We start from the raw sequence: 27,420 nt of genomic DNA on the forward strand, positions 1-27,420 counted from the left end.
GTCTAGTAATATTTTTTGACATTTGTATTTTTTAATTTTTTGTTAGTTTTATTGACATTTGTTTATACCACTATTTTTGACATTGTATATATTATGTACTCTGACATTTGTATATATTCCTTTTTAATTTGTGTGGATTATGTATTTTTAATTTTATTGTGTACCTATTGTATATTTTGACATGTGTTTTTATGACATTAAAGATATTGAATTGAATTGAATTGAATTGAGCTACTGAACAAACTGCCCTGCAGTTCGGGAGACTAAGAAAATAATTGTAAAAATTGGGTTTATTTCACCTGAATAAATGATTTTATTTCTTTACTTATTGTAGGCACATGGTCTTTGTTAATTGGTTTACTTATATTCCATTTGCGTTCATTAATTTTATAAAATTTTAATATAAGTACTTCGATCCATGGCATGTTTGTGGTGGCAGCGTTGTTAAAGAATCGACATGTGAAATATCAAGAAGATACTCAAGCAACATCAGTCGAAACTTAATTGACTATTATAACTCCGCTATGCGCCATGAAAATTCTATGAGATTACTGATATATTATGTAATTATAATTTCATTGATTAACATTATAATATAATCTATACGAGGAAAACGCTGCAATAATGTAGCTATCCGATATTATTTTAATATCAAACAGGAGTGGTATTAAAATTACATTATATTTTAATTAGTAGGTACATGTCCTTGACACCAAAAAGTGTGAGAGAGATATACTTAATTTCATTAGTCTATATTTTGTATAAGTTTACTGTATCACGTTAGTTATTGTTTAATTGGGCAATACCTACACTTTTTATATTTATTGGAGATTTTTTTAACAAATAAATAGTGGTTCGTAATTATTAGATTTAATTATTCAGCATGTGCGAGTAAATCGAATCCTAAAGAATTATTTGAATAATAAATTGATAATTATTCATTATACCACAGTTTATTCTTATTAGCGAATAACTAACTTTATTCTTATTACTTATTCGAATAAATTTATCCCGTCCCTACCAGGTAGCTGGTTACATAACTTGATATCTCGTAAACAGATTAATCCCTCACCAGCTTGAGTTAATGCTCTAATGAAAATAGCAACCCTCGCTCGTTTATATTGTCATAAGGGTTATATTGCTTCTTACGACGTGTGATATACGCCTTATAATTATATGTTCAGGTGACGGATGATTTGAAGTGTCGAAATTCCGAATTGTGAAGTTAAGTCAAAGCACGCGTTACGAGATTAGTAAATTTTGTTTCTACGAGAATTTGGTCTGTTTCGCAAAAAAAGAGGTTAAAAAAAACTCTTATAATAGGTACCTACATTAGAGTATTTTTTAAATGATGACCTTCAAATAGCTTGAGTACCGTAAAATCAGGTAACTATGGTAGACCTTAAGGACAACTATGATCCAGTTTTTAACGTTGATTCTTAACGAGCCTTTATGATTTGTATTCGTCGTTTAGCTTAGATACACTAATGCTCGTTCTATATTATAAACTCAATATAATTTGAAAAATACTTATACATATTTTACTGGAACTTGAATTTGAACCATAGTTGTAAGTTGTGGACTAAAATTACTCGTACCTGATTGTACGGTATCGATGACAAAGAGAAGTTGCTTTTATCTTATCGTACAAACTTCGCATCTGCTCCCTCAAATACGAAGCTGACAACTGACAGGCCCTTTGTACTGCATGTATGTGATATCGACTTCAGGAGGCCAATTTAAACGTACATTTTGACATCAAAATTATATTAAAATGATGTCGTTTAGTTAGCATTCGCCCGTTCCTGTCGAAAGGGGTCTTTAACGTTTTTAAGTAGCTAATATAAAATATTTCATTTATTTTTATTTATGTCCAAGTGCCACTCTTGCACCATCGCACTAACCCGGGGTTAAGCGGTTAAAGCGTAACCCAATATCAAATTGTACAGGTAACCATGGTAACTCCAGGTTTAACCGGTTAACCCCCGGTTAGTGGAATGATACAAGTGGCGTGGCGCTAAGTCTCAAACGGCCAAGTTTCAATAAAACAAATGCCTTGTCTTCCAAGCTAACCATTAAATATTAAAATATATAAAACCTCGGTTAGTTCGACCTTATTTTATTCTTAGGCACATCACAAATCTATCACAAATTCTCATTGTTACTTTACATTTTTACATTAAAACCGGTTTGATGATTTTTTAAATTAAAGCTTTACCATCAAATCACCAGTTAAAACTTTAAAATATTGCATATAAAACAGGCAACATAAAGAAAATTCATGTTAAAAAAGTTTACGACAGACGATCAGTTCAAGTTAAATTAAAACTTGTGAAATACGTCTGCTCTTTGAAGCCATGAAACTAAGCTCTTTAACTGATTTTATTCACTCAACTATATTACTTCTAAAATGACGTATAAGCCGCTAAAATTATATGATATTGCAGCGTTTCAGCTCCAAGCTAAAAAAAATAATGGTCGTGAAACTGCAAGGCGTCAAATAAATCCATAGTAATGGAGCGTTTCTGTAAAACACGTTTTTAGGTTAAAGTTTAGTTAGGTTTTAGGCAAAGGGTAAAAACGGGACCCTATTACTAATACTCCTCTGTCCGTCCGTCTGTCTGTCCGTCTGTCCGTCTGTCTGGCACCAGCCTGTATCTCATGAACGGATGATGACGTTATAAATGATGTATTTCTGTCGCCGCTATAACAACAAATACTAAAAAGTATACGGAACCCTCGTTTGATATTTTTGCCTTTTTTAAGCGCTAACGCACACATCAAAATGTCATTTTGTTCATTCGCCCGTGTCTAGCTCAACCCAATACATGTACGGAGAAGTACAAGCAAAATGCACGCGCGAATGGTATCTAAATGACAGATCATTTAGACATTAAAACGCACGTTCGAATTGGCTGCCAGATTATACATTGCGAAACCAGTACATTTGGATAAAGGTGATTTATGGGATACGTCACTCAGATGTTTATAATAGAATAAAACCAGATGTATTTTAAATTGTATGTGCTGACACCTGTGAAAACTGAAAATGACATTTGTGCAGCTACCAAATAAAGCTCTCTGTATTTCTTTATTGTTTATGCATTATTATTTATTGAGTTCAAAAATAAATATGTAGAACGATGACATTGTCTGCTACAAATATTATTTTTATTCGTATTTACAATTAACGGTATGAATATTGAATTACACAAACTCGATCGACAAATCCGATCCATATCGTATCTTTAGTTATCAATTTTTTGACGTATCTTAAAGTTCGAATCAGGCCGTATGAATAATTTCTGATCGCTTGAAGAAATTTAGAAGTAAATCATTCAGACAAAAGTTTCAGGTTAGGTTATGAAACTTGCCAGACAATGTTATCTAATCGCAAACCCTGGCTGAAACTTTATTTAAACAACTTTAATTGCATAAGGCTAGGTAAATGTTTGTCTATATTAACAAATCTTGATTACTTTTATCCTTAAGTCATTATTAACCTTATTATTTTAATTACCAAACCTAGAGCACACTCTATAAAACAATACAGTCATTCGACGAAGCCGTCTAGACAGAGCAATCGTGCGGGGTGCGAGGGATGGGTTGCACCCGAGCTGCATACATCGCCATTGTTAGTAGCTCGGTACTACCTACAAACTAACGTGACTTATTTAGTCTGAGACAACCCTACTTTGTTCTTGTGCGGTGTCGGCATTTATGCAAACATCAAAGGCGTCCGTCCACTGTTACTTTTTACACGGTGCCTAGAGCCTGATTAGGATATAGGTAATAATTAGTTACGGTTTTAAACTGTTTTTGATTCGACATTGACGATGGTTATTGGCGCGCATCTCACGCATAACTTTCACTTTCACTTCATTTCGCATGCATCAATCTTCAAGGTCGTGTCAAAACAAGTTCAAACTTGCTGCAAATTGTTAAGCCCTCGTATGCCGGAGCGTGGATCCGCGAAAAGAGCGGTACGAGGAAAATATCAGAAAAAAATAATCACGGCACACGAGAGGTTAAACATGAATCACGGTCTATATAATTTCTAAAATCTTAAACGGATGTGGACCCAAGACCCGATATATTTTTGATTTTATTTTCTATCGAATACAACTAACTCTTAGCGCTGTTAATATTTGTATGATTAACTTGTGACGTAGGTAGCTATAATATTATGGTTACACAATTACATAAAGTTCGCTCGATAGAAAACTGAATTGAAAAAAATCTAACCTTACCTTAATCTCCTTGATGATTGTTCAAAACGAGCAACCAAAATTGTAATCCCGGACCTTTTTTCTTCGCTCGAACAATCGTAAGGCGCGCTTCACAATGGTCGTAAGGGATTGTTGGCAAGGCGCATGCACGGCCTGCCGCCCGCGGCCGCCGACGCCAGTAGCACCGCGATCGCGACTCGCGTCACGCCTCCACGTCGCGAAGTGTAAACAGTTTAACCTAAAAGTGCGAAGTGACTGGTGAAAAAGTTTAAAACCAGGAAGCTCACGGTGCGTAAAATGTAAAACGTCGTGTATGAGTAATGTTAGCGCTCGCTAACTAAGCGATATTTTGTGATAAATAATTTATAGAGGTTTTATTTTTAATTTTGTAGTCCATTAATTATACAAATAAGGGCTAATTATTTTGATAATAAATAATAAACATTTATGTTGATTGCATAATTAATAAATCATTATTTTACATTAATTTTTGTACCAAGCATATACGACTGAGAGCGATATTACTTTAAATTAAAGGAAAAATGGAAAAAAAATCCAACTTACAACCTTTTGGAACGGTGCTCCGAAAGGTTGCAATTTCGAATCTTGCGAAAATCAGTGAATATTCCTTTAATATTAAAAAAAAGAAAAAAATTAATCTATTGTCAGGCTTTGAGTATGTTTATGAATAACTATTTTATAAAGATACTGTAACAATTAGCTTTATAGTATTAGATAATACATTTATTTATGCATTTACTACGACAGTGAAATCACAATTATTTCCATTCAAATTTACAGCGAAAAACCGTAGAACAGCCCAAAAATAAGTGGAATAATAATGGAAAGCCAACATTAATCAGCAGTTATCACGCGAGCTTGTTCTTCAGCCGTGATGGCTCGTTTGTTAATTTTATCGCGTTTGTCACTGTGGCTTTGGAACATTAATAGGAGTACCGTATTTTTATCGGCCGTTGCCATAAATCTCCGTTTATTACACGTTAAGATAACGCTTCGAAGGCACGGTAGGTATTTAAACAATATTGTAAGGGGCTTCAGTTCTGCAGGCGTATTATGGATAGCTTTATCCACATGATAAAATAACCGTCACTTTTTAACACCGCGAGATAGAAAGTGACGGATATCGTTTTATCATGCTGTCACGTAGACAAGAACGACCATCATATCCGTGCTGAAAAGCCCGTTTGGATTCACGTGTTACCTATAGAAGCTTATTACCGGTCTACATATATACTTCCCACTGATGGGTCTGGGTCTAGGTGAAGACTCCTTTCATAAAAGGGTTTGTGTTGTAGGTCCCAAGCTAACCACAGATTACTGCAGATTGAGCAGGTGGGGTATTCCCCCCCCCCCCCCCCCACACACAAACCGTCGCACAAATTTAATCAGGGAAAACGCAATGTCTCACTTATTAATCAAGGTCAATAAAAAGTTAATAACTTACCGATCGATAAGCTGCTTGTTATTGTTGAACGTACAATCATTTCATTTTTTTTTTAATTTAATCCAGCAAAAAAATATTAAGAGGAGGGCGGGTGATCACGCGCCATCGCTTCTCCATTCAAGTCATCCGCATTTTCCTCTCTGTTTAACATTAAGTATAGAAAATATTGTGATTTTTTTTTATGCTTACATATAACCATAATTAAGCGGCTTTGTTTGATTTTCTTGCTTGAGCTTTCAAAACTTGTTTCGCTCTTAAGTGATAAACATTTTTAGATACAGAACAACATCTCAACAATTTAGCCTAGTTTAGCACAATGCTGATCCTCAACTTCACATTCACATCAAAACGTCGACGTTAACATTACTTATTGGCAAATAATTTATCAATCTATAGCCAAACTACTCCATAGAAAGCCAAGCCTTTGGAACGTGAGATGATAAAGGCGAACAGGAAAATATTGAAAGGTATCTTCAAGGCATCTTTGGAAGGTCCGCAACGTGGTATAATTTTGCCTTAGATTTCAAGAATATTTTCTCAAATTATTCTTTTGTATTTCACGCTGTAACTGAGACTTGTTTTTTTGTTTACAGAGTGTCAATATTTTGAATATTTTCTTTGTATAATCGTCAAAGTACTACTTATAGAGCATGTGACTGAAGGAAATAAAAAAAAAAAATTATATCGAGTGACAGATAGGTATTATTCTTGAAGAGCAGTAAAAATAAGATATTAAATAAATCATTCAAAATCGTATTTGTAGTCTATTCAGACGGCGTCTCGCAGATCTTGGTGGATAAAATATTCAAGATTTCCGGATCTTCGTAATAGACTGTTGCTTATTGAAGTACCTATCAACTTTGGATTGGTGTGACTTTTACTTCATGACAAGACTTGAGACGACTTTAGATTATGTACTTTCGAAAACTTTTTAATTATATTTTGCAAGTTTGCAAAATAAATAATGATTGAGTGATATTAATTGATTTGATAAAAATATTACTATAGTTTATTATTCAAGTAGGCATATTACAATGCGCTTATGAACGTCAAATAAAGCTAAGTCTGGCTCCAACCCCACACCTCTGCCTTTCTCTTCTTCTTCTACCTAGCGTTATCCCGGCCTTTGCCAGGGTCCGCTTTCCTACTTGCTACACCTCTAACCTCTGCCTTTATTTACATAAAATATATATACAGTGATACTACTAAACTAAATTAATAACTAGCTTGTTGATTTAGCTTAGTTGATTGAGAAATTTTGATATATGCTAGCTAGTTCTGCATAGACTTTACTTACCTAATTACTTACCTCCAGAGACCATAAACATTAAAATTATTAGCAGTAAATTGAAACTTATTTAATTTTTAATAAAAACAACTGGTTATTTCAGTTAAACCACATTACAATTTCTTAAGCCTTGTTACAATATTTAATACCTACATAGGTTTACTCTACTCACAGTTTACATCACTTACAACCTTACATAAATATGAACTCTGCGCTGCGACTAACGTCCAATCAAAATCAGCTTTCTCGGTTCTCAGAACATAGCATTTTTCTTTAGTTAATCCAACTTCAATCCACAACTTTTGTTTCGAGCTTAATACGAAGGCTGGAGCTTTATAGCCCGGTCCTTTGCGATTTATTTTTTGCCCTCTTTGGGACACAATTTGTCTTGTTTCCAAGAAAGTTTATGTCGGTGAGTCGTTTGACCCCTTGATCTAAGTCACATCAATAGGTACAGTCGACGTCAAAGATGTGTTTAATACATTTGCACTTCACTTGCTCCTTTGTAGTAAGGCCAAAATTGAAACATAATTATCTTTGAAGTCGATCTGTACATAGGTACAAAGATACTATTAGAAGTATTCGAACAAATTAAATTACTTTCAGATTGTTTTTATTTCAAGTAGAAACACTGCTATATAAATTATAAACTGTAATAATTTGATTTCAGTTTATAGGTAAAAAGATGTAGGTATATGTTTTATGGCAGGTGGACTAAAATGTTTACAGAATGGTGGCCGCTTTCAAATGAAAGAAGCGCCTGGCGTCCGTTGGCTCGTTGGGTGGACGACATCCGGAAAATTGCGGGTCACTTTTGGATGATATTAGCTCAGGACCGGGACAAGTGGCGTAAAAGAGAGGCCTATGCTCAGCAGTGGGCGATAAAGGGCTGATATGATGATGATGATGATACATTTTATTTATTTTTTAATCTTCCCGGGACACGCGAAATGTACCAGGATGTCGATTCTAATTGTTTTGATACGACCTTGATGATTAGCATGTTATAATCGCAATCTCATGCACGACTTTTCAGTTTTGTGACGCATTTTCACATACATTTTGTATGGATCGTCACAAAACTGACACGCAAGATTTGTATGAAAAGCTAGGATACTTTTTGTCTTTGTTTAAATGAATAGTCCCTGTGATTCTGAGTAAAAATAACACAAAAATTGGTAGTTTAAAAAAAAGTTAATGTTACCTACACTTTTTTTTGGAAACCCCCAAATAGGTAAGTATAGATAATCCAATCAATATCAAATCGAAATTGAAACGGTTCGTATTTAACCTATTTACGGCCTCCCTATTACTCCTTTAAAGGATATTCTCACAAAGTTCGGAAACAAACATCTGTTTGGAAATTATTGTAATTTTGAATAATTGGAAGTTTTCCTTCGGTTATTAACCAACGTTAAGGTTACAATCGAATTTCGACTATAATTTTTGCTGCTGCAGCGTTGCAGCAACGGGGTTGGAGCATTGACAATATTGACATTGTCAATTTTCTTGACAATATGAGTGACGGTTTTGTACGTTTCAATTGCGGCAGCAGTGCAGCAACGACAACAATGCAATTCGTCTGTTTCAATATTGCAGCAGCATACGTCTGCCAGCTACACTGCATTTTATTAACTTAAAGAAAAAAAAATGCATTTTCGGGCAAGACTTGAACTTGCAACGTTTTATACCACCCGGGCCAATCAAACGGTTCACTAGCATTCCATACCACTCTGTATTAGAAAGAAAATACAGACTGAAGGTTTCATGCGAGTATCCCATGTATTTTCAAAAAAAAATTGGGACGGCAATAATTTTTTTAACCAACACAACTGAACAAATAAGATTTTGACTAAGCAATAAAAGAGTCACAAACCCATTTAAGTAAAACATTATAAGTATAAATTGCCGTGTCAAAGACAGCTTAAACTTATCAACAATCTCGTCCCACAACTTAAAGAAATGACTTTAAAATGTTTAAAGACGTGGATAAGGCGTCACGTGTCAAACAAATGGGAGTTTTCGTTACAAATGGCACTTCCGTGACCTCATTTGTAAGTCGACGGCCAAGCGTCGCCTACTCGCTCCTTGAATGATACTTATATAAATGGAGGCATATTCAAACATTCAAGGAGGGACGTCAAAGCAAGAAGCATTAATTTCTTGTTATAAAACGGTTACTTTTGACGTCGCTTGCGTCCAGAACTACCGCAGGCGACAGTTCATTCTACAGGGTTAGCTGTGTGTTGGGGATATGATAACCAAAAAAATGCTATCTGAATAGACCTTTTGGAAGCCGATTCTGCGTTGACAATTTGATATGTTTTGATCATAAATAAAATGAACCTGGTAGCATTTTACTGTATTTCACTTACATCAAAATGTTTCCCAGAGGGTACAGTAAAATGCATTTGAAAAACTTGGAATTGGTAGTATTATCGATAAATATGGTTGCAATAAAGAATTATGAATTATATAGTTTTATGGATTGATGGAGCATCAAAAATTATGTACGATACTGTAAAAACCGAAAAACACAAAAAATGGACTTACAGTGTTATGTCTCGGGTACGGATATTGATACGGCCTTGACCGTGACGAAGTGAGCACCAATCGACATTGCGAACACACACACTGCGGGGTTGCGAACTGCATCGCAGCCATAATTGTGTGTTTTTAGTTTTAAGATATATTTTGTAATAATATGTATCCTAGTTTTAAGGTATTTATCTATGGGCCAATAGTTGCCTGAAAATAAATAATTTCATTCATTCATTAGCGGCTCACGCTGATTGGTGCTTACAAAATTCATAAAGGCGTCGTCTCATCACCAGTGATCGGCACGGACGGTGCCACACCGTGGGATTCCAAACAAAAATCTCAACATGGACATGAATGGTCATGACTCAAATGCCACGATCTTGTTCGAAAAAGTATATCTATTGAGTGTTATTTTAAATAACATTTTTTAAGAATTTTTGAATAAAATTTTTACTCGTAAACCCGCGGTGGCATACGCATCTTGGTGGCATTTATTGATGCGTGTGAGATGTGTAATGGCAAGACTCAAAGTCGTACCAAAATGAGATTATAACCATATCAAATATATAAAATAGAATCAGCCTCTGAAACTTGTATTAATTTAAATAAGCCACCAGACAGTTGAATAGGAATTTAAGAGTTCGTCAAAGTTAGAAATGAACAAGTTTCTTTGAAAAATATACTTCTATTAACTTACTAAAGAGTTTATCTCGTACTGAGGAATATGTACTTAATGGCTAAAATTGCTTCAAACGTAGGGCAAACCTTGGCTATTTGGTGATACGTAGTTATTCGGTGATAGTCAGTTTTATTGTATTTTAGCCGAGTTGCCCGGTAATTATATTTAGATTCATTTATACTGACGTATACGTGTAGGTACATGTCGGATTCTTTTTACTGGACTCATTTGGATACATATTACTTATCACAATCTGCTGATATGCGATTTTTTTATCATTGAGCGCACAACAGAGCGTCGTTGTTAAAAGCGTCCTGCTCGATTATCCTCCGTAAGATCAAAACGAAAGCGACTAAAAGTATAAAAACCTAACTACATACAAACAGTCGCACTAGAAGTTGGCTTCGTTAAGGTGGTTCTACTTGCTCGAATTTCATACAAACTTTCTTGTTAACTCACTACTATTCTGTAGGGTGTCTTCACTTGAATACGTAATGTTTGAGTAGTATATATATTTCTTACTGCGCCAAAGTAACAAAATACTAGAAATTGATTAATATTTTTAAGAAAAAAGCCTTTGAAAATTAGTAATATTTTGCCCCATTGCTTGTTTGTGTGAGTGATGCTTATAGTATAGGTGTAATTCTAACATGGCGACTTCTTTGACAAGCAATCATTTTTAATTTATCAAAGGTGTTACAGATGGCATTTTAAAACCGGAACACAGGTTACCTGTGTATTTTGTTTTATCTTCCCTCAATAGAGGGAGATAAATTTAATGCACAAAGCATGTTATGAGTATACTCATTTAAGAGTCTCCTTTTTCTGATATAATTTCATTCACAGTTGTAATATAACTTATATTATATATTAAAATACATTTATATAACTATACATTAATAGAATTAAAGGTCAGTCCAAACAATCATTCGCGTAACGGTCGTCCACCGAAAAGCCTTGTGAATTCTGTTTTCGTCTCGGCAGAAATATAAATAAATGTTCTCTGGAAGCCTATATTTATTCTTACAATGATTTTTAAACTAAAGTAGCTATATTTTTCTCGAAAATATATATTGGGAGCAAAATGTCATCTTCTTGTAAATAAACAAGATTCTATATTTTCTGCTTGCGCATAACAATAGTACATTGTTAACCATGGGATCATTTCTGCCGAAATCATCAATGATCACCTCGGCAGAAATGATGCCTTTCACCCGAGTTAAACACTTCGCATACAAGGAAAGTAAAATGCATGTGCTTTTTTTAAAACATGACTAAGTATAAATAGTTTTTATAGTTGTTTTTTATGATACTTTTAATTAACAATTTAGCCAAAAGTATCGTTATTTATGGAATGGGGAGTCAAATATCAGAATGGAAATTATATGAAAAATCCATTTATACCTAAATTTCAATTGCTTATCGTAAAAAAAAATCGTACTTGGAATTGGAACCAAAAATGCTCTAGTCCAGAAACGTATCATTTTCAGCACAACTTTTAGAAAGCATGAGAAATGAATACGGATATTTCTTGTTTTCTTTGCAAGCATTTTTCTCTCAATAATTTAATCAATTTGCAGCATAAAAAATCGTCATAAATTTATAATCATAAATATCAAAATATAAAAGGACATACATTTTTAGAAGATTTCTAGTTATTCCCCGGGCGACGTTGCAAATGGTTTGAAAATGCAAAATGCTCGCAACGTTCGGATGTCGGTAAGTCGACAATGAAAAATTCTATTTCAAACTTGATATTTTTGACAGTAATGGGTTACTTAAATATAATAAGAAGGCATGTTTCGCCCGGATCTAATATGGTCAAATGGTCTAGTGGCTTCTAGCTATTGAGTATAAGTCTAAGTTGAACAGCGTTGCCGAGTTCAAATCACGAACAAAGACTGAATTATTTTTGTTTTTATTTATTTATTTTATTTCTTTTTTGGATATTTCAAATTCAATGGATATTTCAAAAAAAAAATTTTTTACTTGAAGAACAGATGATAATGATACGAAAAGTTTAGTAGGAAATACAATATGTAATATAAACAAAAAAATATATAAACTAAAATTAAAAACTACATAAAACTAACTACAACATAAACTAAAATTCAAAAAATTCTAAATATGTATATTTATTTGACAACTTGAATTACAGAGGGGCAGTACCTACAGTGATCCCCACACTAGGTTTAGCCTGTAACGTGGGGATCTAAGCGAAATACAAATTATTATTTCGTACATAAGTTCCGAAAAACTCATTGGTACGAGCCGGGGATTGAACCCGCGACCTCCGGATTGAAAGTCGCACGCTCTTACCGCTAGGCCACCAGCGCTTCTATGTGCAACCATATATAGGCAAATAAACGAGTTCGCATCCCATCATAATCACAATATTATATTGTGTTTAAAGAACACTATTCTGTTTTTTTCTGTTTCTCATTACTTCCCCAGAAATGTGACTCACACGCCAGCTTACTTAGTAGTGTTAGTACAGTCGCCATCAGATATATCGGAGCGTCCGAGGTGCTCACAAATACCTGAACACGCACTCTAACGCGTTGACTATAGAGGCGTGTTCAGATATTTATGAGCGCCTTGGGCGCTCCGATGTTATCTGATGTCGACTGTACTAAGCTAACATTAAAAGCGTTTTTGTAATTTTAGGTAAAATAATTTGCGTCATTTTCAATTGATAATAAGAATAAAAACATATAATCTATAAAACTTTTTATAAAATAATAAAAAAAAAAAATTAAGCACTGTCGGGATTTGAACCCAGATTCATTGATCTCTAGCTAAAATTTATTCAAAACAGATGTTCTGGGTGCCACAAGCACATGACAATCAACGTCTGAAAATACGTATCAGTTGGTTCTAAGTTACTTGTCAATGTCTCAAATAAGAATTTAAATTCTAAATTGTTCTTCCTAAAAATATTCATGCGCTGCACTGCGCCCTCTAGGTTACTTTACTGTAACATTACAAATCTACTGACGTTAGACACTGACTTTAGATATGTGAGTGTGTGTGAATGCAAGATATTGCAATATTTTGCAGTTTTATTCTCTGATTATTTAGATTAGACACTGTTGAGTATAACATGTTTCGATATGGACGTAATATTTTTTATTGTTTTCGCCAATATCAACACATCTTATGAAACTGTTTATATTTTGGGAGAAATGGTGAAAATCCACAATTCGTGCACACTGACGCCATCTTTTGGCTGATAATCGGCATCCCATCCCTAGACATCCACCTTAAAGGAGAATATGTAATCGAAGCCTAATATAACTTTGCTGTCAAATGAGGGCACATTGAAAGTCGAATAAAATTTTAAGACGAATTTCTCGGGTAGAAGTTATAAAAATGCCGGCAGTGTGAAAATTATATGTCTAGTACAATAATTTTCACACTGTCGGCATTCCTAAAATACACATCACACCAAATAAATTACTTATTCCTCAATAAAATATATAAAGAGATCTATAGGGTTGAAACACAAATAGTGGGGATCCGTTTAAGGGCATATACGGTATCGTGTTCTGATTAGGAAAAAGTAGAAAAGAAAAAGATTTTTTACATTAAACATTTTTGGACTTTGTATGGAGGGTTGGCTGACTTCACTTGGATGACCTGCCCCATAGAAAAAAAAATAACGTCAAAAAAATTTTGTTGTGCTTTTCCCAATCAGAACACGATCCCTACTATTTTTGTTACACTCTGTATTTAATTTTAAAACAATAAACCTTTTTATTCACTGCGTGATCTCTAAGTGGCTCGTTAAAAAGCTTTTAGTATTGCTTACGTATAAAATTTATAAATTTAGGTAGCTTAATGAAAAATAATGATTATATTAAGGGTTATGATAGCTTTGCCCATTAACAAAGACATATGTAACTTCGTATAAGACGAATAAAGTCTAAGGAAAAAACGTGCCTCGGAATTCAAGTAAAAGTCATTCTCGAATAAATGCCGCACACACCTTTAGCCTATCCTCGGCTAGATGGCGTGACGACACCGTTTCATATTTAACAATTTTAACACATAGATATCAGTGAATGAACATGGGTCAAAATGATATAAAAATAATAAAATCATTTATCCATATATATACATTTTTTGATAATTTTATACGTTTTTATTTTGAGTTTTAGTCGTGTGTCGATAGATAGCAGTAAATTTACAGTGACTACAAAATTTACAATGACAGGACCCCTCTATACTATCTATTCTTTTTGCCCATTAAGATGGGAGTCAAGCATTCATGACGAAATAATTTAAATGTGATCGATTTGATTTTTCTTAAGCAGCTTTTATTTCTTTCTGACCTTCGCATAAGACGATTTTTTATTATTAAAATATTTTTTTTTGCTAAATATGTATGTTTTTGGCCCGCAACAAGATAAAACGTTCGCAAAATTATTCAGACCTCATTCGGTTCCGCACAGTGCCTCGTTTGCACTCTCGTAACTGATAATTATTACTTTTTCACTCCACAAAAGAGAGCATTTTACGGCCAGTCATAAAAACCCTCGATTATGCATGGCCCCATTTCTAAATAATTATATTTACATAATAGATTTACTAGCCGAAAAGTGTTTAAGTTTTATGCGTTGTGCGTGTGGAGCCCGATTATTCTATTTAACTACCCCTATTTAGAATCGCCATTAAGTATAACATTTAAAACTTTCGCGTTTTGAACACGACGTTTCTAGTTTCTACACAGGTTTCACTGTCGTGATCGCGACTAACTGGAGTCCCAGCAAAATGTCAAAACAGAGATTTGTGCAACTACCCAACGAAAAGTGTATGAATAGACATCACTATTCACACTCACAATATCCACGCACACATCCGAAAATAGATCCCTTGGCAAACTTATGGATCACACTGGTCCCCAAGTTGGCGATAAGTTAAATCCATCTTCCCTATTAAAATGTCTGGGATGTTTCTTGATTTCAACCGTCGGTAAATAAAAGTAAGTTACAAAATAAATTCGCGATAGACGGTTGTAAATGTCATTTAATAAGTATGAAACTATATTTAAAGATTAAGAGACAAGTCTACTCACTATAAACTTGACTAATATACTTAAAGTAATGGTATCCGTAAGCATAAAAGCTCTTCCATATCATTCCCAATATTTTCCATTCCCCCTTTGATACGAGTATCATATTTACAAAGTACATTTTCATATCACGCAAGCACGCGAGTTGTCATGGTTCTTATAAAAAGCTCTCTTGGTTTATTATTTAGCTGGTTTGCTATACCAAAGACATATGTAACTTCGTATAAGACGAATAAAGTCTAAGGAAAAAACGTGCCTCGGAATTCAAGTAAAAGTCATTCTCGAATAGATGCCGCACACACCTTTAGCCTATCCTCGGCTAGATGGCGTGACGACACCGTTTCATATTTAACAATTTTAACACATAGATATCAGTGAATGAACATGGATCAAAATGATATAAAAATAATAAAATAATTTATCCATATATATACATTTTTTGAAAACTCTAAACGTTTTCATTTTGAGTTTAAATAAATACAGAGAAACACTTATTTACCAAATATTTTTACAAATTGACATAACAGATCGAACTTAACAAAAATCAATCTTAAAATCTACTTAATAATCTACATATATCCTAAAATAAATGACCTAACTTAAAATCTAAACACATTACTAAAATCTATCAGCCCCATCCCGACCCCCACCCAGCCCAAAAGTGCCAAAGATACTAGCGGCATTACCGCGCTGGATGGCAAGCGATATCTGTTGGACCATGGTATAATAATATACTCCGCCTGGTACTCCATTCCGAGATTCGCGTATGACCTAACTGACACGCGCCTACGTCATCATGCTGTTTACAGGTTCTCAAACTTTGAAATGTGGGAGAATTTTAACCAACGGTGAAAATTATTTTAACGGCATTAATTTTAAGTTATTCATGTAGAAACATAGTAAAATAAAACAAATCTAATGTATTAAATTAAACTTTATTTATCTATACAAGACAAACGTTTGAAAAACTAATTCACAGTTAATCAATAAACGGTGTTCGACACTTTAAGCAATTTTCGTTTTAATTTCTTAGGGGGGCTTGCGTTAACAAGCAAACATAGAACATAAAATTTTATCATTAATAGTAATTATTGTCGATAATTACGTATACATACCATTTTTACATATTGTTTTCAGTCCACAATAGCGAAGCCATTCATTGGCTACGGATTCATTATTCGGAAACGTATAAAATCTGATTATACTGCCCTTTTTACTCCTACTCTTACAGTTCCGAATAGAACAGCCAACCATTTTCGTAACAAAACATTAATTACCAAGCTTACGACGTGAAAAGTTTGGAAAACTCTGCGACTGCTGACACTGAGCGAGAAGGAAATAACAATTAACACGCGTTCGACAAGGATGACGGTCAGGGCATGAAGTTATCTAGATCCGAATTGTCAAATGTCCTCAGCGCTATCCTGTGTTGCCAGTAGTATAAACAGAATTACCCGAAAGTCTGAAATTTCTTTCGTGAATCGGAAGATATTGCTAACGAGTAATTAAAAATGACGTGTTATTGTAAAATTTAAGCTAAAATACATATAAATGAAAATTATAAAATTATAAAGAAATATTTTAACTTATTAACCATAGGTATAATGTACCCATGTAACATGTTATGTTGAAATAAAGTGGCAATGTTATTGTGACGTAATCGCGTGTCACTCTGGGAATGGAAGACCATGTTTTATTAGACCATGTGTTGGACTAGGTAGGAGCCTGACCGGGGATCGCACCCTCTGTCACGTAGACGCCGCCCCAAGTCTCAAGTCTTTTGAGTTTTAGTCGTGTGTCGATAGATGGCAGTAAATTTGCAGTGACTACAAAATTTACAATGACAGGACCCCTCTATACTATCTATCCTTTTTGGCTATACTTAAGAGCTGATGCGTTGAAATGATAAAGAAATTAAATATCAAAAGATAATGACATGTTTAATTAAGTAAAGTATAGTAAATAAACAAATACTAGGAGATAATCTTAGGCTAGGCTTTTACTATTAGGCGGCGATATACTTAAATAGATAAATGTAAACTTTAGATACATGTAGAAGACATAGGAAGACATATTTGTGATAAACACAAATAAATGCTGACCGGGATTCGAACCAAAAACGTCCTGCTTTGTTGGTAGGGTAGCTACCGACTCGGTTAGGAGGCAATGCCATATAAATAGACAATCCAAACCACATCCCTGATGTAGAACTTACTTTATATCTGTCTGTTAGCGCGCGGAAGAACAAACGGCCCAATTCGAACTTTGTGATACTACAATTAATAGATCTAGAAACGACTTCACTTCACTTCACTTTTTTAAAATTATGGCTTCAGTCCATTGGGACTATTTCGCCAGTATCAAGGTATTGGGAGCTTTAAATACTACTAAAATTGTACGGTTAGTACAAGACAGTGTACGGTGATTTTAGCTCTTGTAAAGCGATAGCTAGAATTTACAAGTAGCACGTGGACTGCCAGCCGTTGACTCCACAATGGTGGTTAAACGCGTTTCAAGATTCATTCTCCATTCACTGCACACTACTACATTAGTTTACTGTATAATAAGCTATCGATATTACACTTTAAACAATATTAATGAGCAAAAAACAAAGGAATTAATCACGAGGCGTGACCATCAAGATGGCGCTCGAACCGGAAGTCTCTCGAAACGATATGAATTAGATATGTCAGTGTCAAATGTGACGTTTCTTCAAACAAAAACGTCACGTTTGACACTGACACATCATAATATGTATATCGTTTCTAGATCTATTAATTGACGTAGGTATCTTAAAGATCGAATCGGGCAGAATAGATAGGGTAGTTTTTTACTAATCATCATTCCATGTAGACGAAGTCACGGTCAGAAGATATTACTCGTATGAAATAAATAACTAGCTATTATCAAATGTCTGAAATAAAAACGAGCGGAGTAGGCAAGTTATTGTAGCTCAGTTCGAGTTTGTAACTAGTTAGGCACAGTTTCGGCATACTGCTGCTGTTATTCATCTACTTACATCGGTATCGCTCATTACAACAAGTTGTAAAATACCGCTTGTAAAACTCATCGACAGGCATCGCAATGTTTGGTGGAAAGTCAGGTTTGTAGGATAATGTCATGTTAAGGGTCTAGCAGGCTAAGAGAACAAGAAGTGCCTCCAACGACGATTTGGTCATTCTTTCAGGTGGTGTGCTGGCAGGTCCTGAGAACACTCTATGCTTAATATCAGTCCTCGATCTTCTTTTGTTTTCGAGTTATTCAGGATAATGTAAAATAAAGATTTATGCAAATATTTTTATATGTGTATGTAGTGGGTATTAGTGGCTGCTCATGCATATTTTTTATGTAGGTGTACCTCCACGAAAAGTATTTAAAAAAATGAGAAGAAAAATAAAATGTATTTTTTTATAATGAAGTATAAGGACATGATGCAGGTTAAACATATTCATTTTGTAGTCTATTTTATTGTTGTCAAATATAATTTTGTTTGGTTAATCTAACTTGAACAGTTTACAAAATATGACACTTTCAGTGATACACTGATTATTTTACATTATCCTGAATAACTCGAAAAAAAAAGGAGATCGAGGGCTGATATTAAGCATAGAGTATTCTTAGGACCTGCCAGTACACCACCTGAAAGAATGACCAAATCCGTCGTTGGGGGCACTTCTTGTTCGCTTAGCCTGCTAGACCCTTCAGTAGGTAGGTAAGTATCTTTACAAATATATTATATCTAAAATCCAATACCTTTAAACGAGCAATTCTTGTTTATTTATTTATATATATATATGTTTCGGCGATCTCGGAAACGGCTCTAACGATTTCGATGAAATTTGATAGATGGGGGTTTTCGGGGGCGATAAATCGATCTAGCTAAGTCTTAAATATAACGCGCATTTTTGAGTTTTTGTATGTTTTCCGAGCAAAGCTCCCAGTCACCCAGATATTGATATATTATTAACACAACCTTTTCAGGTGACAACGATTTATGAAAACAGAACATTATCAACGTGTGTCATTTCTAAGTACCTACTTATAATTCATAATTCATAATTTATTTATTTGAGTAAGATAGTACATCCAGGTTGATATAAGATTACACATAGGAATCAACTACCTCGTCGCATAGAGACATGCAAATAATGTTGGTCTTAATCTATTTACATATATGTACAATTAATTATTGACACTACATTAACAAAACAGTTAAACATTATAGAATTAAAAAAAATGCATTATCACGAACCCAACCACTCAAATAAGTACGAAATGTCAGAGTTAAATACAAAAAAAAGAAAATACCTAGAAAATAAAATAAAACATAACAAGTCACAAACAAATACATACCTACAATACAATACAAATCCTTTTTATTTCACCTTCAATAAAATATTACACAGAAATTTGTACCATGTAAGTATTTTAAACCAAGTTATTTTTCTTATTGTGTGGAGCATGGAGTAGCATTGAAACTTTAAATTACATTTTACTTAGAAGAGATTACTTTCTTACAGGACAGGGGATTAACAATTCAAAATTTTTAAAGTTGATAAATTGCTTCACGAAATCAAATAAAGAAATCGAGAAAAAACTAAAATATTCTTTAATTTCAAGAGTACATTTTTAATATAACAAAGGATAAAATGCAGATTAAAACTTTGGTTCAAGTGGTTTTTATCTTTGTAATTTGATTTCAGACAGACTGTTCGTCTCTGTTTACTTATCGTTTTATTAAAGCCTTATAATTTGATCAAAAGTTTTAATACCTGCTGTTGACTGCTGAATATATCCGGATTTAAACTATCTTGAGATTCGTGAGACATACTACTAATTTACGGTTTCACTCACATATTTTTAGTCACTCGCGCTGTTTCGGAGAGCCTAGGTTTCCATTTGCAAGCACTAAGTTCTTTAACCAGAAACGTCGTTTTTAGGCTTCCGTACCCAAAGGGTAAAAACGGGACCCTATTACTAAGACTCCGCTGTCCGTCCGTCCGTCCGTCTGTCACCAGGCTGTATCTCGTGATCTGTGATAGACAGTTGAAATTTTCACAGATGATGTATTTCTGTTGCCGCTATAACAACAAATACTAAAAACAGAATAAAATAAAGATTTTAGTGGGGCTCCCGTACAACAAACGTGATTTTTGACCGAAGTTAAGCAACGTCGGGCGGGGTCAGTACTTGGATGGGTGACCGTTTTTATAGTATGGTACGGAACCCTTCGTTTGCGAGTCCGACTCGCACTTGGCCGGTTTTTGATACTGACACATCCCGTAACATATTTTGATCAAATTCATAACTTATTATTACATTCAGATTACGCGTAAGATACCGACGCGACGCAGCGCCTTTGTGCTAAGCCTACATATTACCAGAGATCGGACAGATTGGCGTCATTGCTCGCAATAATGTGGACATGACTCCAAATTTGATTAAATAATTAATAATTTAATTATTTTAATTTTTTTTTCCTGAGATAATTTTGTTCCCTATAGTCAATAAATAGGACTTAAATATATTTTTGATATAAAAAAATGAGTACCTACAGAAAATTTGGAAAACGTACTGATTATTTTCTTTAATAAATTTACATTATAAGAAATCTTTGTGTTATTTATTGATTAGGAATCAAAATGAAGCCTCAGGTAAGAAATTAATTAAATGATTAATTATTTAATCAATTTTGGAGTCATGTCCACATTATTGCGATTAATGAAGCAAATTTGTCCGATCTCTGCATATTACAAAGGTAATGGCGCAAAACATTACTTGTTATTTTTAAAAAGTTTAATTTAAATGAATCACCTTTAAAAGAAATAAATATAGTTGCCATTTCATGCAGCGTGGCAAATAAACCACAAGTGTGAAACGCACGCTAACCAATTAATGCAGTTGAATATTAATTATCACTCTGTACTGGCTGGAACTTTACTATTAACCTTCTCTTACTACTTTTCCTAGGAGCAAAATAATTGTATAAAAATATTTTGATTTCATACGATTATTTTGGTTTTTATTTTTTTTATTAATTATTAATAATATTACAATATTGTATGTCTTTCCCATCACGGAACAATGGTGTTCCGGACCTTTGGGAGGCGTGCGCGGAGCCGAAGCCAACACGTAGAGGCCCTTTTGATACTTTAATGAAATGTAAGGGGTACACCGAGCGGATGCTGCCCTTACCCGTGTCATGGGACGCATGCAGAGGCAGCACCCGCCAGGGTGTAAGGGCTATTGAGAGATGATGGAATCTAAAATGAACTAGGTTATTGGGTGAAAGCGATTACAATATTTATTATTATTTAATTTTATTATCCACTTCCCGTGCTAGATTTGCGAACGACATACCTACGGACATTTTCAAGCAGATTAAAAAAAAATCTAAACATAGACACAATGCACTTTTCTACTTATAATTTTATTCACTGGGTGATTAAGTTTTAGACAAATAAATTTAAAACCATGTTGTTAGAAAGATACGTTAATTTAACGACCTTTAATAAACTAAAAAGTCTAGAAAACTCTGTAGCTAATTATAACTAATTGGCGTTTCAATTTCTACTACTTTCATAATAAATTTTTTAAGTCACGTTTTTATAAACATTCGACTGCATTTTATTGCTTTTCGATGCTTTGGACGGGATTATTTAAATGTTTTAGTTAAACCTTAAAATTACTTTTCACCCTAAGGTTTTAAGTGGCACTTTCCACTCGGGTGTTTGTATTAGCCGTTTACTTTCTGAGAATGAGCGATGGAGCGAACGCGTCGGGTGTCGATAGATGAATGAAAAGAAAAAAATAAGTACGGGTTCTTGAGGTTTTTTCTCATTAATGTTTTTTAAACGTACCTTTTGAAAAAAACTTTTTTTATAACTAACATGCATTAGCTTATTTAACTCAGTTTTTTAATTAAGTATGTGATACCACAGAAAGATTCCTTTTTCTAAAACTAGATATTTGTCAAAATAGTTATTTACGATACAAGTGCGCAAAAGAGAAAATTCGAAACGAGTGGCGATAAATTAAAACACGACCGAAGGGAGTTTAATCGACACGAGTTGCGACTTACCTATTCGCACGTGTATCGTACACCGTTTTACAGTACATATGGCCCTTTAAACTTTTGACATCGCACGAAAAGTGTTATTTTACGCACTAGTGCGGGAAAATAGGACGATACGTACTGTAAATTTTTTTTATTAATAATATGTCACACATACAAATATAAAGAAAGGTTAAATATATTGAAGATTAGCTGGAAGAGGTCCCTTATAAGCAGTGATCGTACATTTTCCAGCATTTTTGGTGCAGCAGAGTGGTGTTAACGGAATTGGTAAAGATAATTTCAACTGAAATGGTAAATTAACGTTAATATTAACGTAATTAACGCTAATTAATCATTAGGGTTGAAATTATTTACACCAATTCCGTTAACACCACTCCGCTGCACCAAATCGATTCGCGTGCTGTTAACGGAATTGGTATAGATAATTTCAACTGAAATGGTAAATTAAGGTTAATATCAACGTAATAAACGCTAATTAATCATTAGGATTGAAATTATTTATACCAATTCCGTTAACGCCACTCTGCTGCACCAAAAATGCTGGAAAATGTACGATCACTGCTTATAAGAAGAAGTTCACCGTTGTACCTCAATTTCTGTAAATTTTATGGAATTACACTTATATGTTACTAGTATTACTACAAAATAGCAAATGTTTCGCTGTTAATAAATAGAATTGAAAAAAAAACAGATGATAAAGAGAACTGATAGGAATTCCTAAAACGCCGCAAAACACAATACTGGCAAACAATACAAACAATTCAACAAAATATTCCAGTTATTTTTCACCTGACACGAAAAAAGAATGTTAACGAATCTATGAAAACGTTAGCATTATTCCTTTCAAATTCTGAACGACTATTCGAATTTCCCGCACAAGCGTACTAACGTCGAATCCAAAGTAGAGTTAAAGAGAACAAACGTAAACGGTTCACGTCACTTTTACCTACGTTTATCGATACCACTTCAAACGGTGGAGGTTTTATTAAATTGTTGTTTTATTCTCGATGTCGCGGGCATTGGTATTTTTATGATATTGCGTGCCACAATACGCTTTGACGGTAAACATTGTGTTAGGTTAGACATACGCAATTCTGATGTTTTGATTAGTTTAAAGAGATTAGTACCTTTAACCATTGATAAAATATCTGTACGAAAGCGTAACATTTTGTTTGGAGTGATTCTAAAAAACGATACCGTCCGGTTAAAGAGTAGGTATTTATTGTTACCTAAAACGGGACTTAATAGCATACAATAAGCTTAAGGAAATATGGCCTCCGACCATTCGAAAGTGACATTGCCTTCGTGATCGGGAAGGAAGACTGGCCATTGTTGACAGCAACATCTTCTGCTGCGCGAGTTTTTCTAACTACCCGCAAATGATTCTTGGCGCAAATGTGATGAAAATATTTAACAGTTGTGTACATCACACGGGCTTTTTGAAAATGTTATATGTTGTAGAGGAATTATTTGACACAACATTTTTGTCATTTAATAGGTATAAAACTTTTCGGAGGAGAAAAACGTTATGGTAACAGCTATAGCCGGTCAAACAACTTTGTCAGTAGAAAAAGGGGCGAAATTCAAATTTTCTATGGACCCATATATTTTTTTTTTAATTTGCCGCTTTTTTCTACTAATGGAAATGGCTTGACAGACTATAATTTATTCAGTTCCTAGAAGGTCAAATGGCAAAAGCTTTCATTAAGTTTTTACCTAATTCTTGGAATATTTTGTCGAGCGTAGCCCTCGTTCCGGAAATAACAGCCTTTTGTTTAAACCGGAAAAACGATTAGAATATAAGAAGAAAGCAAGGATTAGGAATTCAAAGGGGTAACGCAGACTGCCTTATTGGGAGCCCTTTCACAGGATTGTAACGCAGGGGAAGTAACGTTAATTTATAACCGAGGATTAGGTAGGGGGATAACGCTTAGCGCCACTTGAACCATCCCACCAACCCGGGGTTAACCGGTTAAACAGTTAACCTAGTGTCTAATTGTACTGGTAACCATGGTAACTCCAGGTTTAACCGGTTAACCCTGGGTTAGTGAGATGGTGCAAGTGGCGCTTGTGTATTAGAAGAATTTGTATAAGTAGGTACATTATAAGTTTTACTAACACGCTTAAGGAAAGTTTATAAACACACTAAACATTGGTGAATTTAACACATTCACTGCCAGCAACCCCTATGGAGGTTCTGTGTTCGTAGGCGCCTGTCGCTACTAAGCGGAAAAACAACTTTATCGCCTACGCTCGTAGCACTAGTGCTGGCAGTGAAAGCACTAAAAACCATAAAACTATACGTTATACTGCCGATTCGTATTTTAAGATACGTCAAATATTACGTCTAGATACGATATGCATTAGATATGTCAGTGTCAAAAGAACCTTTGTTTGTTTGAAGAAACGTCGCTTTTGAAACTGACATATCTAATCTATAATCGTATCTAGACCTAATATTTGACGTATCTTAAAGTTCTAATCGAGCTGTTAAATAGTACCTAACTTAGGAGAACAGAACCGTGAATTTGATTTGATTCATCAAGTATAAAAAGCATAAATAATATAAATTTTAGCAATGGATTAAAATGCCATGATAAAGCAATACTAGGTCACGCGTCACGACAAATAGAATAGGCCAATCGATAGTTATATAATATCAATTTGTATGGGCACTACTAGGTTGCGTTAACTATTAATAAATTCATATTTGTATCGTAGACAAATTAAAAGTTAAAAGCGGGTTTTCACAACTGAGCGTAGTAAGTACGTGTTAGATTTATTACTGGAATAATAATAAAAATCTTATGCCACATAATAATACTCTGATTAGGAGCTATTTACATGTCTGTGAAGTTGGCATATCAAAGTCTAGCAGATCACGTTTTTATTGGAGTTCTATTAGCATGCACCATAGTTCTAGAGTTCCTGATACTTTTTAGCAATAGTTCTGGCGTTTTTACCGTGAAAACCAATACTATGGAATTTCACAAAATGATATGCTAAGTTCACACACTAGCATATCATTTTGTTACAAATGGGATAAAAAAAATATGCTCGCCTCGACACATGGTAACAAAGAGTTCCTGACAAAAAAAAGGCATCTTTGAGAACATTTACTACAATTTTTAACTAGATTTTAAATTATATGATATGCTAAGTTCACACGTGCTATGCTGATGTCATTTAACAACGCACAGACATATATTTGGTTCCAAACGAAAGCTCTAGCTCTATTGTTTACAGAACTTAGGAGTTCTCGGTTCTAAATCGAGCAAGGAAGTCACAAAAATGTAACTTTCATAAACTTAAAATTAAAAAAATACACGCGTAAATAGAAAAATATATTTTTAAAAGTTCTAAGCGTGTTTTGAGTCTAAAATGATAGCTGTGCGTTCTATGTATACAGAACTAGGGAGTGCCTGGCCCTGGCATGACCTATAAAGTGTAGAAAACCATTATCTTTGAATTTTTCTTATTTTTCAATATATAGACAATTTACAGGTGTGCTATGCTGAAACGTTTTCAGGAGTTTTAGGCTTAAATTTGGTCTTGTATGATAGCTGTATGTTCATAGTATATAAAACAGCGGAGTTCCGGGCATTGGTTCACTTTGAAAGAAAAATAAAAATTAAGTTTGAAATTTTGATTTAGTCTACATAGAGGTATGCTATGCTGAAACGTTTTCAGGAGTTTTAGGCTTGAATTTGGTCTTGTATGATAGCTGTGTGTTCGTAGTATGTAAAACAGCGGAGTTCCGGGCATTGGTTCACTTTGAAAGAAAAATAAAAATTAAATTCGAAAATTCGATTTATTGAAATTACAGGTGTGCTGTGCTGAAAGGTTTTCAGCAGATTTAGGCTTGAATTTGGTTTTGTATGATAGCTGTGTGTTCATAGTATATAAAACAGCGGAGTTCCGGGCATTGGTTCACTTTGAAAAAAAAATAAAAATTAAGTTTGAAATATTCGATTTAGTGAATTTACAGGTGTGCTATGCTGAAACGTTTTCAGCAGATTTAGACTTGAATTTGGTCTTGTATGATAGCTGTGTGTTCGTAGTATACAAAACAGCGGAGTTCCGGGCATTGGTTCACTTTGAAAGAAAAATAAAAATTAAGTTTGAAATTTCGATTTATTCAATTTACAGGTGTGCTATGCTGAAACGTTTTCAGGAATTTTAGGCTTAAATTTGGTCTTGTATGTTAGCTGTGTGTTCGTAGTATATAAAACAGCAGAGTTCCGGGCATTGTTTCACTTTGAAAGAAAAATAAAAATTAAGTTTGAAATTTCGATTTAGTGAATGTACAGGTGTGCTATGCTGAAACATTTTCAGCAGATTTAGACTTGAATTTGGTCTTGCATGATAGCTGTGTGTTCATAGTATATAAAACAGCGGAGTTCCGGGCATTGGTTCACTTTGAAAGAAAAATAAAAATTAAGTTTGAAATTTTGATTTAGCCTACATAGAGGTATGCTATGCTGAAACGTTTTCAGGAGTTTTAGGCTTGAATTTGGTCTTGTATGATAGCTGTGTGTTCGTAGTATGTAAAAGAGCGGAGTTCCGGGCATTGGTTCACTTTGAAAGAAAAATAAAAATTAAGTTAGAAATTTCGATTTAGTGAATTTACAGGTGTGCTATGCTGAAACGTTTTCAGGAGTTTTAGGCTTGAATTTGGTCTTGTATGATAGCTGTGTGTTCGTAGTATGTAAAACAGCGGAGTTCCGGGCATTGGTTCACTTTCAAAGAAAAATAAAAATTAAGTATGAAATTTCGATTAAGTCTACATAGAGGTGTGCTATGCTGAAACGTTTTCAGCAGATTTAGGCTTGAATTTGGTTTTGTATGATAGCTGTGTGTTCATAGTATATAAAACAGCGGAGTTCCGGGCATTGGTTCACTTTGAAAAAAAAATAAAAATTAAGTTTGAAATATTCGATTTAGTGAATTTACAGGTGTGCTATGCTGAAACGTTTTCAGCAGATTTAGACTTGAATTTGGTCTTGTATGATAGCTGTGTGTTCGTAGTATACAAAACAGCGGAGTTCCGGGCATTGGTTCACTTT

The 27,420-nt window shown here is 34.2% G+C and overlaps 1 protein-coding gene and 1 long non-coding RNA gene across 2 annotated transcripts in view; both read left to right on the forward strand.

Moving 5' to 3' along the window:
• LOC134798740 (uncharacterized) overlaps positions 1-27,420 on the forward strand; it is a 461,223-nt gene that overhangs the window by 124,162 nt on the left and 309,641 nt on the right. The window lies entirely within an intron of this gene.
• Positions 4,376-27,420, forward strand: part of LOC134798716 (limbic system-associated membrane protein-like) — a 140,790-nt gene continuing 117,745 nt past the window's right edge. Inside the window, exon 1 of the mRNA XM_063771100.1 lies at positions 4,376-4,517. The gene's annotated coding sequence lies outside the window, so the exon portion shown is untranslated. The remainder of the gene's footprint in view (positions 4,518-27,420) is intronic.

Source organism: Cydia splendana, chromosome 17, assembly GCF_910591565.1.
Source record: "Cydia splendana chromosome 17, ilCydSple1.2, whole genome shotgun sequence".
NCBI classification, from domain to species: Eukaryota; Metazoa; Arthropoda; class Insecta; order Lepidoptera; family Tortricidae; genus Cydia; species Cydia splendana.